This window comes from Bison bison, unplaced genomic scaffold (assembly GCF_000754665.1).
Source record: "Bison bison bison isolate TAMUID 2011002044 unplaced genomic scaffold, Bison_UMD1.0 scf7180017864291, whole genome shotgun sequence".
Lineage (NCBI taxonomy): Eukaryota > Metazoa > Chordata > Mammalia > Artiodactyla > Bovidae > Bison > Bison bison.
The window spans coordinates 6,587,253-6,601,127 of NW_011494863.1; the positions used below are offsets into that span (position 1 = coordinate 6,587,253).

General features: G+C 38.5%; 1 protein-coding gene across 1 annotated transcript in view; it reads right to left on the bottom strand.

The window, feature by feature from the left end:
- Positions 1-13,875, bottom strand: part of PRELID2 (PRELI domain containing 2) — a 609,441-nt gene that overhangs the window by 239,383 nt on the left and 356,183 nt on the right. The window contains exon 9 of the transcript XR_826157.1: positions 8,091-8,251. The gene's annotated coding sequence lies outside the window, so the exon portion shown is untranslated. The remainder of the gene's footprint in view (positions 1-8,090; positions 8,252-13,875) is intronic.

The following is a 13,875-nucleotide window of genomic DNA, read 5'->3' on the forward strand; positions in this document are numbered from 1 at the left end:
AAAGCTAGTGGAGGTGATGGAATTCTAGTTGAGCTATTTCAAATCCTAAAAGATGATGCTGTGAAAGTGTTGCACTCAACATGCCAGCACATTTGGAAAACTCAGCAGTGGCTACAGGACTGGAAAAGGTCAGTTTTCAGTTCAATCTCAAAGAAAGGCAATGCCAAAGAATGCTCAAACTACCACACATCTGGGGAATATATTGGACTAAATGAAATATATTATTGAAATTAATATGAGTAACATTTTTTTCTTTTTAATGTGACTATTATAAAAATTTTAATTATGCCATGTTTACTTATATAACTCTTATTTGTGGCTTTTGATAGGTTTTTATGGATCCCCACTTTTCTATCCATACCCTCTTTCAGTGGCTACAGCATTTGTTGGGTGGCAGGGATATGGAATAACATCCTCTAAACTGAGAAGGAACTTTGAGACTGACACATGATGTAGGCAACTCCATAAATTGCAGCTATGAAGTTTACTGTGAATTCTTACCTATGGACAGGATTAGGTAGACAGAAATCAGAAGCATTTGTAGCCACATTCTGTACCCTAAAAGGGGTATGGGGTGGGGAAAGTATTTAAAGGGACTGAAGCTAAGAAGAGAATAAGACTACAAAGTGAGAAGCACATTTACACTGATGGAAATCAGGGTGCAACACCCTCCCATCCCAGGTTGGGGCAGCGGTGTGGGGGTGGGGGGTGTGTTTCATGAACACTAACTGTGTCAGCATAATACATTCTTTCATTTTTCATATCAGATAAAGGCAAGAGTAAAAGTTGAAAAGAACTTACCCGACTTAGCCACGTTCCTCGTGAACCCAGTCACATAGAAGGTAGAGAGAGTAGGACTTTTGGACTGAGATGAAGGTCACAAAATGGAGTCAGTGTGGTTCAGCTATACAAATCTGCCCTCTTCTTTCTAAATTCCCAGCCAATGCACATACTGTTACCATCACCCAGAATGACTCTACCTCCTGTGCATCCTCAGGGCCCAACCTGAGTCCCACTTCAGGGACACTGTTCCCGACCTAACCATCCCCTGCATGTGTTCTCACAGCTCCCTGCTCCCACTTCCTTCACACTGAGCTGTGACCACTTGGCCTGTTTATCTTCTAAGCCCCCTGATTTCAGGCACCATGCTTTTCTTGTTCACCACTGTATCCAAAACACATAATATGTGGTCAGTAAACATTTATTGGACCAATGTTGAATAACTAAGTTAAGTTGAATAAATAATAACAATAGTTATTAGTTAACAATGTTGATTAACAACAATAACAGTGTTGAATAACTAATACTCTCTCATAGGTCCCCAGAAATTCAAATATCCATTTGCCTACCAGGAATAGAAAGCATACCCTATATGCAAATTTATGGCCTTTAACTTTTCTAGAATGTATGATCTTTTCTCTACTTCTAAATAGTGAGAGTGGCTCATTTGCATTTTTTTTACCTTTAACATGACTTAATGGAGGGATTTAGTCCCCAGAGAAATGAAAGAAGCTCCTTTGGTGAAAGCACAGTAATATGTTGCATACTTAACAGAGATCTTCAATCAAAAGGCTTGTGATCTAAGCATCAAGACAAACAGCTATCATAACATGTAAAACACACACTATATTTACTTTGCAGCTTTTTAATTATAAAATCAATGGAGTGTTAATCATTTAAGCATTAGCTTTCTCACTGGGAATGCCCTAACTCTTCTTTCTGAGGCATAAATTCATAAGTTGCTCCATTTACCCAATTTTTCAGGACAATTTCCATTAAAAAATATGAATATTTGATGAAAAGAAAACAAGTATAAGCCACTTCTCTGAAGTATCCAGTGACTTACTGGAAGAAATGAAGTCTATGAGTGAATTATTTGCTTTCCTATTTCCATCGTGAAACTGTCTTCGGCAGTTGTCTCTGAAGGTTGTTCCATGCTTTATTTCAGAGCTGGGTTTTTGTTGCAATGTGTCTATTTGGTTGTGAGTGTTTGCTTATTTATAGAGCAATAAAGAGATATCGGGCTTCCCAGGTGGCATGGTGATAAAGAACCCTCTTGCCAATGCAGGAGACACAGGAGACATGGGTTTGATCCCTGAGTTGGGAAGATCCCTTGAAGGAAGAAATGACAACCCTCTCCAGTATTCTTGCGTAGGACATCCCATGGACAGAGGAGCCGGGCAGGCTACAGTCCATGGGGTCATAAAGAGTCAGATATGACTGAGAAACTGAGCACAGCATGGCATATCAGTGTGTTTCCATAGACATAAACCATTGCAAAAATAGTTTAAAGCTGTTTGTTTCTTCTCCCCACTGTTTTTCTGGTCTGTTTCTTCATTTACAGACCTCACTGTCAATGAAACAATTAGATATGTGTATGTAAATGTAAGTGAAAGTGTTAGTTGCTCAGTCATGCCCAACTCTGCAACCCCATGGACTGTATGTAGCCCACCAGGCTTCTCTGTCCATGGAATTCTCCAGGCAAGAATACTGGAGTGGGTTGCCATTCCCTTCTCCAAGGGATTTTCCCAACCCAGGGATCAAACCCAGGTCTCCTGCATTGCAGCAGATTCTTTACCATCTGAGCCACCAATATGCCTTGCATTTTGCAGTTTGAAAACTGCCCTCACACAATTTATCCCATTGACCCTCGATGGAGGTGATCATTATCCCTAGTTTACAAATGAATCCACAGAGGACTGGAGAGGTGACATGCCAGTCCAAGTGCCACAGCCAAGATTCAATTTAAGATTCTAAGTTTCATCTTTTTTCCTCTACCTAAAACTTCCCTGATATCTGGTACACCTTTTTAAAGATTTGCTTTCACAAAATCTCTAATTTCGACTTGAGTGTATTACTTGCCTCTTTCCTGTCCAACTCAGAGTACTGGGCATATAGAGTGTACTCATTAAATATTACCTATATTATATTCTTTCTTTTAAAGTGAGGTTATTGAATGGAAAGGGGATTTTTCTAAAAGCTGGATTCTGTTTCACTGTATTGCTAATCTCCTTTAAGGCATGTGAGTATACTTCTTATTCCTTGGCTCTGTGTTTATATCATCTGCCTCTCTATGATTCCATGGTCCTATAAGGCAGAGGACAACTTCTTTGAGTGATGTCAATACTAGGGGCCTCTAATACTTGTCATAACTTAAAGCCCTAATTTTCTCAATAGAGCCTCTATAATGGTGCTAATTAGTACAGAATCTTCTTTCCGGGCCAAAGGGAGGGCAAATATCATGCTCTCTGGTTTCAAATAGGGTTGATTTATTATTTCTGTTTTCACTAGCTTTATTATCCTTCTAATTTTCCTTTATTTATTCCTAACTTTAATCTATTTTCCTAATTTATTCCTTTATTTGGCTTTATTGACTATGCCAAAGCCTTTGTCTGTGTGGATCACAACAAATTGTGGAAAATTCTTCAAGAGATGGGAATACCAGATCACCTTACTTGCCTCCTGATAAATCGTATGCAGGTCAAGAAATAACAGTTAGAACTGGACATGGAACAACAGACTGGTTCCAAATCAGGAAAGGAGTAAGTCAAGGCTGCATATTGTCACCCTATTTATTTAACTTACATGCAGAGTACATCATGAGAAATGCCAGGCTGGATGAAGCACAATCTGGATTTGAGATTGCTTAGAGAAATATCAATAACCTCAGATACGCAGAGAACACCACCCTTACGGCATAAAGCAAAGAACTAAAAAGCCTCTTGAAAGTGAAAGAGGAGAGTGAAAAAGTTGGCTTAAAGCTCAACATTCAGAAAACTAAGATCATGGCATCTGGTTCCATCACTTCATGGCAAATAGATGGGGAAACAATGGAAATAGTGACATACTTTATTTTCTTGGGCTCCAAAATCACTGCAGATAGTGACTGGAGCAATGAAATTAATACTCTTGCTCCTTGAAAGAAAAGCTATGACCAACCTAGACAGCACATAAAAAAGCAGAGACATTACTTTGCCAACAAAGGTCCATCTAATCAAAGCTATGGTTTTTCCAGTAGTCATGTATGAATGTGAAATTTGGGCTATAAAGAAGGCTGAGCATCAAAGAATTGATGCTTTTGAACTGTGATGTTGGAGAAGACTCTTGAGAGTTATTTGGACTGCAAGGAAATTCAACTAGTCCATCCTAAAGGAAGTCAGTTCTGAATATTCATTGGAAGGACTGATGCTGAAGCTGAAACTCCAATACTTTTGCCACCTGATACAAAGAGCTGACTCACTGGGAAAATCCCTGATGCTGGGGAAGATTGAAAGCAGGAAGAGAAGGGGACGACAGAGGATGAGATGGTTGGATGGCATCACCGACTCAATGGACATGAGTTTGGGCAAGCTCTGGGAGCGGGTGATGGACAGGGAAGCCTGTCGTGCTGCAGTCCAGTTCAGTTCAGTTGCTCACTTGTGTCTGACTCTTTAGACCCCATGAACCGCAGCACGCCAGGCATGCTGCAGTCCATGGGGTCGCCAAGAGTCAGACACAACTGTGTGACTGAAATGAACTGAACTGAATTTTTCTCACTTTTAATTTTCAAACCATGTCTTTCCACAGTGCTTAAAACCCATTTTCACAACCCTCTGAGGATTTCCTTGAACCCCACCCCTGCACCCCCTCCTGCCAATACTTTATAGTGTCCTCAGACTTTGACAAAAGAAGCCCTGAAATAAACATTTCAATCTATAGAAAAGTCCACCTGAATTTTTTTTCCATTTTGCTTTTCTCCATATGAATAAAATGAACCCTAATAAGAGTGCTTGAATCAGAGAATTTGATCTTCTGGACCAGGCCAGATGTAAATAAACCCCATAGTCAGTTGGTTTGACGAAAAAGGAGCATGTTTTTCTGAGTGTAAGAAAAGGGAGAAAATAAGAGACCCAAATAGAGAAGGAAGATAAATGGCAAGTGGTACATGGTAGTAAGCAATTAGAAAGTTTAGTTTTGGAAAATTCTCATTTCTTCAATGAATGGTAGAGTGCCTGATATGTGCAAAATACTACCTAGAAAAGTTTTCACTTTTCTAAATTGTATTGCATCTTGCTTTCAAAATTAAACTCTATGGTTAGTTTATTACAGCTAGTAACAACTAGCTATAATTAGCTAGTTTATTATGGCTAGTATCAGTTTGTTACAACAGGTTTGTTACACCAAGCTAGTTTGTTATTATTCTAACAAACTCCAACATTTCATTTTCTATTCACAAGAAAAATTTACTCCTAGCTCACTAAAATCCAAATTCAGTGTTCCTAAACTCTAGGAAGTTCTCTTCCCTGTGGAGAATCAGAGACCTGGACTCCTTCCCTCCTGAGCAATATCACTCACCATTTATGGGCAAGAAATTAATCATACTGTAACGCGTGCAGCAACAGAGGCTAGGAAATGTAGTCCATGAAAAATAAAACCAAAAACAGATTTGGTGAATAGTTAGGAAATCTCTGGTACCAGCTTTGAAGTCAAACAAACCTTGATTTGAATCCTGGCCCCATCACTGACTATGTGGCCAGGGACCACTAACCTAAATCTCCAAGCTTGTTCTTTTGTAAGATGAGGATTATAGTATCTCTCGATGCTTGGTTGTGAGGGTAAGTGATGTAATAATCATAACAAACTTCCAGCATTTCTTAAGTGCCAGATAACAACCCAGTTTTTTCCATATTACTAATATAATTTTCACAATCCACCTATAAAGTATCAGCTGTTATTATCATCTCCATTTTATAGACTGAAGTAGTAGTATATGAAGTACAAATAGAGCCAACAACTGTTCATAACCCCTGTACCCATATTCTTTACAATGTGATTTTGCAGTAATTCTCTTCAAAAGATAGAACCCCTACCCCATGAATGTGATCTGATCTTATGACTTGCTTCTGCCAACAGAATGTGATGAGAGTGACACTACCAATTTGAAGCCTCGATTACTAGCTATTTTAGATCCACCCCACCCCCAATCACCATGTTAACAATCCAGGCTTACTTGGTGGAGGGAGGGAAACCTAGTAAGGGTGAAGTAATCTAGACCAATCCATCCTCCCAGCTGACTTACCAGCTCACAGACAAATAAGCTAGCCAAAAGGAAACCAGCCTGGCCTGGCCCAGACCATAAGGGCCACCCTGTCAAACTACAGTCTCCTGAACTTAATAAAGTCTATTCTAATCTTCTTTGGTGTGGTTTGTTATACAGCATTATTTGTGGTAATAAATAGCTGAGATAGAAGTTCCAAGACATCCTGTAACCAACTTAACACCACATATCAAATAAGCAATACAGCCAAAGTGAAACCATAACCTATGGAATTTAAAGCCTATATCATCAAAAAGAACACAAATAACCAATGTTGGCAAGGATTTGGGGGGAAAAAACCCTCCTACATGCACCCCTATGTTCATAGTAGCGTGATTTACATTTGCCAAGATACGGAAGTAACCGAAGTATCCATCAACAGATGAGTGAACAAAGAAGAGGTGGTGTATCTACACAGTAGAATATTACTCAGCCATAAAAAATAATGAAATAATGCCATTTCCAGCAACAGGGGTGACCTTGGAGGATATCATGCCAAGTGAAACAAGTGAGGCAGAGAAAGACAAATACTGTATGATCTCACTTACATGTGTAATGTAAGAAATACAGCAATCTAGTGACTATAACAAAAAAGAAGCAGACTTGCAGATACAGAAAACAAACTAGTGGTTACCAGTGTGGACGGGGAAGAGGGAAGAAAATAAGAGGGTGGGGATTAAGAGGTACAAACTATTATGTATAAAATAAGCTACAAGGATATATTATGCAAAGGATATATATTGGAATAAAGAAAATATTTTATACTAACTGTAAAAGAAATATAACCTTTCAAATTGTGAATCACTATATTGTACACATGTAACTTACATAATATTGTACATGAACTATACTTAACTTAAAAAATAAAAAAGAAGAAAACAAATGCAGGTATCCAGAAAAATACATAAATAAAATATATATCTTCATTTGAAGACAGTTATCTCATCAAATCACCTGTTGAACTCCACAAATAAAAGCCATTAATACTATACAGTATTACTAAACTCTGAAATCCAGGGAAAACTAGTGTTTACCTTGTTCTTGTTAGTTGCTCACAACTGTTTCTCCAATACTAGCCCTCTGCCTGTCATGTAATAGCCTCAGTAAACACTTAGTGAATGAATTACTGAAAGTTCTATTCTCAGCTAAATCAACAATAAGCTCACCCTTGAGGAGCTGAGAGTTTAAAGGAGAGAAACAAACCCAGACATAAACAATGGCAATACAAGATGGAAAAGGTCATGTGTTACAGGCAAGGAGTTAATAAAGCATTCTAGGAACACAGAAGTAGGAGAAGTTTCTTACTGCAAAGGAGGTGGTCAACTATTTCATTGAGTTGGTGATGTTTGGCTTTATCTTCAGCGATTGGACTTTAAACACCCGAGGATTATCAGCATGCATTTCAGGCAGGGGGACATCAAGAACAACTTAAGGAAGTAAGAAACAATGATAAGATCACAAGGAAACAGTGAATGGTTTCTTTGGGTGAAAAATAAAGTAAGTCTATTTCTTGAGTCAAAGATTTATGTAATCAAATTGCCCCACCCTGACACAAAGACTCTCAACAACCAACCATGTCTGATTCTATGTCTTATCACCTAATTCACCTCTTCCTTATTCACTCATTGATTCTTACTGCTACACATTTGTTCATTCTTTAAAGAAAAAACAACCATTCATGACACAGCTAGGCATCATTTCTAAAGGTTCGAATGGAGAATGTATTTCATCTACTTCTTCTAAAACAGAGTAGAAGATGTTGAAAGGCAAGGACCACTTGTACTTTTCTCTTTCATTTCTCAAAGCACTTGCCACAGGATGATGCTCAAATGCAAGGTGAACACACAAATACACAAAAATAACCACTGGTTTTAAATTAATTTAAAAGTTGATTATGAGAAAACTGGCACTTTTTTCCAACAAGGTACTCAGTTAATGTTCATTATTGATCACTTCTATAAAGATCAATTGCATTTCTCATTAAATAAACTTAGTAGTAATAGGAGTCACTTACTGTGCTGGGCATCACGTTTGGGAAGCTGGCTAAGGTATGATCCTTGCTTTGATGAAGTGTAGAGATGTACATGCCAGGAACTACTCTAGGCTCTGAAGGTCCAGTGGTGAACAAGACGAAGTCTTTGTTCTCAGAGAGTTTCCAGACCAGAAAGGGAATACCTAGAACAAAGAAAAATAGAATTACATAAATTCAAAGATAATTCCCAAAAGGGATATATGCTATAAGATAATAAAACAATGTAATATAACAGAAAGTTATTGAGTCTAATTTCTTCAAATAGGGGTGCAGGAAAGACTTTCTGAAGAAATAACATTTAGGATGATGTGAGACAATCTGAGGACCAGGTTTTAGGTAGAGTGAGTGGCAAGTTCAAAGGCCTTACATCTACCTCACACCAGTCAGAATGGCCATCATTAAAATGTTGACAAGCAATAGGGGGCTCCCTGGTGGCTTAGTGGTAAAGAATCTGCCTGCCAATGCAGGAGACATGGGTTCAATCCCTGATCCAGGAAGATCCCACATGCCAGGGAACAACTAAGCCTGTGAACAACTACTGCGCCTGTGCTCTACAGCCTAGGAGTTGCAATTACTGAGCCCATGTGCTCCCACTGAAGCCTAAGTGCTCTGGAGCCTGTGCTCCACACAAGAGAAGCCAGTGCATGCAGCTAGAGAGCAGCCCCCACTCACACAACTCGAGAAAAGCCTGCACAGCAATGGAGACCAGCACGGCCAAAAATAAATAAATGTTTCTCAAAGTCTACAAACAATAAATGCTTGAGAGGATTTGGGAAAAGGGAATCCTCACACAGAATTGATGGGAATATAAATTGTTGCAGCCACCCTGGAAGACAGTAGGCAGATGTCTTGAGAAACTAAAAATGGAATCATCATATGATCCAGCAATCTCATTCCTGGGCATATATCTGGAGAAAATTCTAATTTGAAAAGATACATGCACCCAGTGTTCATAGCAGCACTGTTTACAATAGCCAGGATATGGAAGCAACCTAAATGTCTATCAACGGATGTATCCACTGTAGATATGGTATGTACACACACACATATACACTATATTTAAATGGAGTATTACTCGGCCATAAAAAAGAACAAAACTTTGCCATCTGAAGCAACATGGATGGACCTTGAGATTATCATACTAAGTGAAGGGAGAGAAAGGTATATATTGTATACTACTACTTATAAGTGGAATCTAAAGCTAAATGATACAAATGAATTTATTTACAAAAGAAATAGTCATAGAAAATGAATACAGTTAAAAAAGTGGGGAAGAGGGGAGGGATAAATCAGGATTGGGATTAGGAGATAGAAACTACTATATATAAAATAGATAAACAACAAGGTCCTACTTTAGAGCATGGGGAACTATATTCACTATCCTGTAATAAACTATAATGTTAAAGAATCTGAAAAAGAATATATATATATATATATAACTTTGCTATACACCAGAAATTAACACAACATTATAAATCAAATATACTTCAATAAAAACTAAACAAAGGCCATTCTTAAGTCTAAAATAAACTATCACATACATTGCATATGCTCTATTTTGAGTGAGGTAAGTACTTTAAGAGAACATAAAGAGATACTGGCATACTAACCAGCAGTGGGGTTTCACAGGTGGCTCAGAAAGTAAAGAACCCACCTGCAATTCTGGAGACCCAGTTCTACCCCTGGGTCGGGAAGATCTGGATTAAAATTCAAAGCTAGCCACAGACACCACTGAGACAATGTCACTCAGAGCACTTGCAGAGCGAGCACGCATGTATGGACTGTGAGTTTGCCTGCTCTGTTAACTGCAAATTATCCCTGGCTGTCAACCATGAATTGGAGGCCACCCCTAACTGGCTTGGCTTCCTCTCTTGCTATCTGTCATGCTGTCAAGTTCTTGGCACCTTTGAAGGCCTGTGCTAAAATGGCAGCCTTAACCACAGCAATCTACTAGCCTGTTCCACCCACCAAGTCTGTCCCTGCCCAGAGACTCCTCGTCGGCTCAGGGTCATCAGCCAGCACGCTTTTATCTATGAATGCAAGGTGTGTGTGCTCATACTCCTACTGAATCATGCTGTTTATCACCCCAGAAAACAATTTGTTGATCAAGACAAGTGAAAAAATACTTCATTTAGCAGTTCTGTATTAAATGCCTACTGAGATCTTAATTAAAATTTTCACGTTATGTATAAAAAATTATCTATACAGCTCTATCTATCTATCTCTGCCTGTAACAGGGACATGGGGACATGTGCTTTCCTTTTCAGACACATTTCCAGCTCTCATCCACCCTCCTTTATTGCTGGCGCTAAGTTTAGAGTGGAAATGAAGGCAGCTGTATACCTATGTCAGTTCCCTTACTGTTTTTACCTATAAGTTGGTCTAGGTGCCTAGCACAGAGCAAAGAAGTCAATGATTTCATTAAAGGGGAAGAGACAAATCAAAAACAAAATAATAACACCTTCCCAGAACCGTTAGATTAGGGGTGCTTTCTACTTATTTCCATAAGTGGCTATACTTTTTCTGTCATAGCATTGATGACACTTAATTGTTACAGTGTCTTTGTGGTATTACTTCAGTAAGGATAAGAATTGTATTCATCACATCACGCTATCTTCAGTGTTCAGCCATTTCTTTTTTTTTTTTTACTTTACAATACTGTATTGGTTTTGCCATACATCAACATGCATCCACCATGGGTGTACACGTGTTCCCCATCCTGAACCCCCCTCCGTCCTCCCTCCCCATACCATCCCTCTGGGTTATCCCAGTGCACCATCCCCAAGCTTCCTGTATCCTGCATGGAACCTGGACTGGCGATTCATTTCTTATATGATAATTCATTGAATTAACGCACAAATGAAGTAATTCCTCAGAAGCACTTTTTTGGTCTAAAACAAATTCAAGGAATGAGTACGGTTCTCTTAAATTCTTCCTGCCTTTCACAACCCTGGCCATTATACACCACACCCCAAGGTATATCTTAATGCATTTTTTCTGTAAGACAGTTCTGAGAAAAATTTATTGCAGGTAGGGGCACAATATAAGGTGACATGGGCTGTCAGTGCATAACCCACAAAATTAAGGAAATGCCAAAAAAAAGGAAAAGAAAACTGTATGCATCAGTAGAAATATGTCCTCTACTACTTCTTTCAAGCGATGTTCCCTAGCAACTGTATTTGGAACCAGGTTTTCAGGGGTTAAGGATCTTTCTTTCTGCTATGCTCCCCAGCAGAGTGCACAAGATCTCCACTACATTTAGAGGACTTATGAAATGTCTGGGCTTCCTTGGTGGCTCAGACAGTAAAGAATCCACCTGCAGAGGGGAGGAGCTAAGATGGCGGAGGAGTAGGACGGGGAGAATACTTTCTCCCCGACAAATTCATCAAAAGAACATTTAAACGCCGAGTAAATTCCACAAAACGACTTCTGAATGCCAGCAGAGGACATCAGGCACCCAGAAAAGCAACCCAAGTCTTCGAAAGGAGAGAGAAGAAATACAGCTCCACTCACCAAAACACCGACACAAGCTTCCCTAACCAAGAAACCTTGACAGGCCACCTGTACAAACCCACACAGAGCAAGGAAATGCCACAATAAAGAGAACTCCACAAACTGCCAGAATACAGAAAGGACACCCCAAACTCAGCAATTTAAACAAGATGAAGAGACAGAGGAATACCCAGCAGACAAAGGAACAGGATAAAAGCCCATCAAACCAAACAAAAGAGGAAGAGATAGGGAATCTACCTGATAAAGAATTCCAAATAACGATAGTGAAATTGATCCAAAATCTTGAAATCAAAATGGAATCACAAATAAATAGCTTGGAGACAAAGATTGAGAAGATGCAAGAAAGGTTTAACAAGGACCTAGAAGAAATAAAAAAGAGTCAATATATAATGAATAATGCAATAAATGAAATTAAAAACACTCTGGAGGCAACAAATAGTAGAATAACAGAGGCAGAAGATAGGATTAGTGAATTAGAAGATAGAATGATAGAAATAAATGAATCATAGAGGATAAAAGAAAAACGAATTAAAAGAAATGAGGACAATCTCAGAGACCTCCAGGACAATATTAAACGCTACAACATTCGAATCATAGGGGTCCCAGAAGAAGAAGACAAAAAGAAAGACCATGAGAAAATACTTGAGGAGATAATAGTTGAAAACTTCCCTAAAATGGGGAAGGAAATAATCACCCAAGTCCAAGAAACCCAGAGAGTACCAAACAGGATAAACCCAAGGTGAAACACCCCAAGACACATATTAATCAAATTAACAAAGATCAAACACAAAGAACAAATATTAAAAGCAGCAAGGGAAGAACAACAAATAACACACAAGGGAATTCCCATTAGGATAACAGCTGATCTTTCAATAGAAACTCTTCAAGCCAGGAAGGAATGGCAAGCGATGACAGAAAATAACCTACAGCCCAGATTATTGTACCCAGCAAGGATCTCATTCAAATATGAAGGAGAAATCAAAAGCTTCTCAGACAAGCAAAAGCTGAGAGAACTCAGCGCCACCAAACCAGCTCTCCAACAAATACTAAAGGATATTCTCTAGACAGGAAACACAAAAACAGTGTATAAACTCGAACCCAAAACAATAAATTAAATGGCAACGGGATCATACTTATCAGTAATTACCTTAAATGTAAATGGGTTGAATGCCCCAACCAAAAGACAAAGACTGGCTGAATGGATACAAAAACAAGACCCCTACATATGTTGTCTACAAGAGACCCACCTCAAAACAGGGGACACATACAGACTGAAAGTGAAGGGCTGGAAAAAGATTTTCCATGCAAATAGGGACCAAAAGAAAGCAGGAGTAGCAATACTTATATCAGATAAAATAGACTTTAAAACAAAGGCTGTGAAAAGAGACAAAGATGGTCACTACCTAATGATCAAAGGATCAACCCAAGAAGAAGATATAACAATTATAAATATATATGCACCCAACACGGGAGCACTGCAAAATGTAAGACAAATGCTAACAAGTATGAAAGGAGAAATTAACAATAACACAATAATAGTGGGAGACTTTAATACCCCACTCACACCTATGGATAGATCAACTAAACAGAAAATTAACAAGGAAACACAAACGTTAAATGATACAATAGACCAGTTAGACCTAATTGATAGCTATACGACATTTCATCCCAAAACAATGAATTTCACCTTTTTCTCAAGTGCACATGGAACCTTCTCCAGGATAGATCACATCCTGGGCCATAAATCTAGCCTTGGTAAATTCAAAAAAATAGAAATCATTCCAAGCATTTTTTCTGACCACAATGCAGTAAGATTAGATCTCAGTTACAGGAGAAAAACTATTAAAAATTCCAACATATGGAGGCTGAACAACACGCTGCTGAATAACCAACAAATCACAGAAGAAATCAAAAAAGAAATCAAAATTTGCATAGAAACTAATGAAAATGAAAACACAACAACTCAAAACCTGTGGGACACTTTAAAAGCAGTCCTAAGGGGAAAGTTCATAGCAATACAGGCATACCTAAAGAAACAAGAAAAAAGTCAAATAAATAACCTAACTCTACACCTAAAGCAACTAGAAAAGGAAGAAATGAAGAACCCCAGGGTTAGTAGAAGGAAAGAAATCTTAAAAATTAAGGCAGAAATAAATGCAAAAGAAACAAAAGAGACCATAGCAAAAATCAACAAAGCCAAAAGCTGGTTCTTTGAAAGGATAAATAAAATTGACAAACCATTAGCCAGACTCAT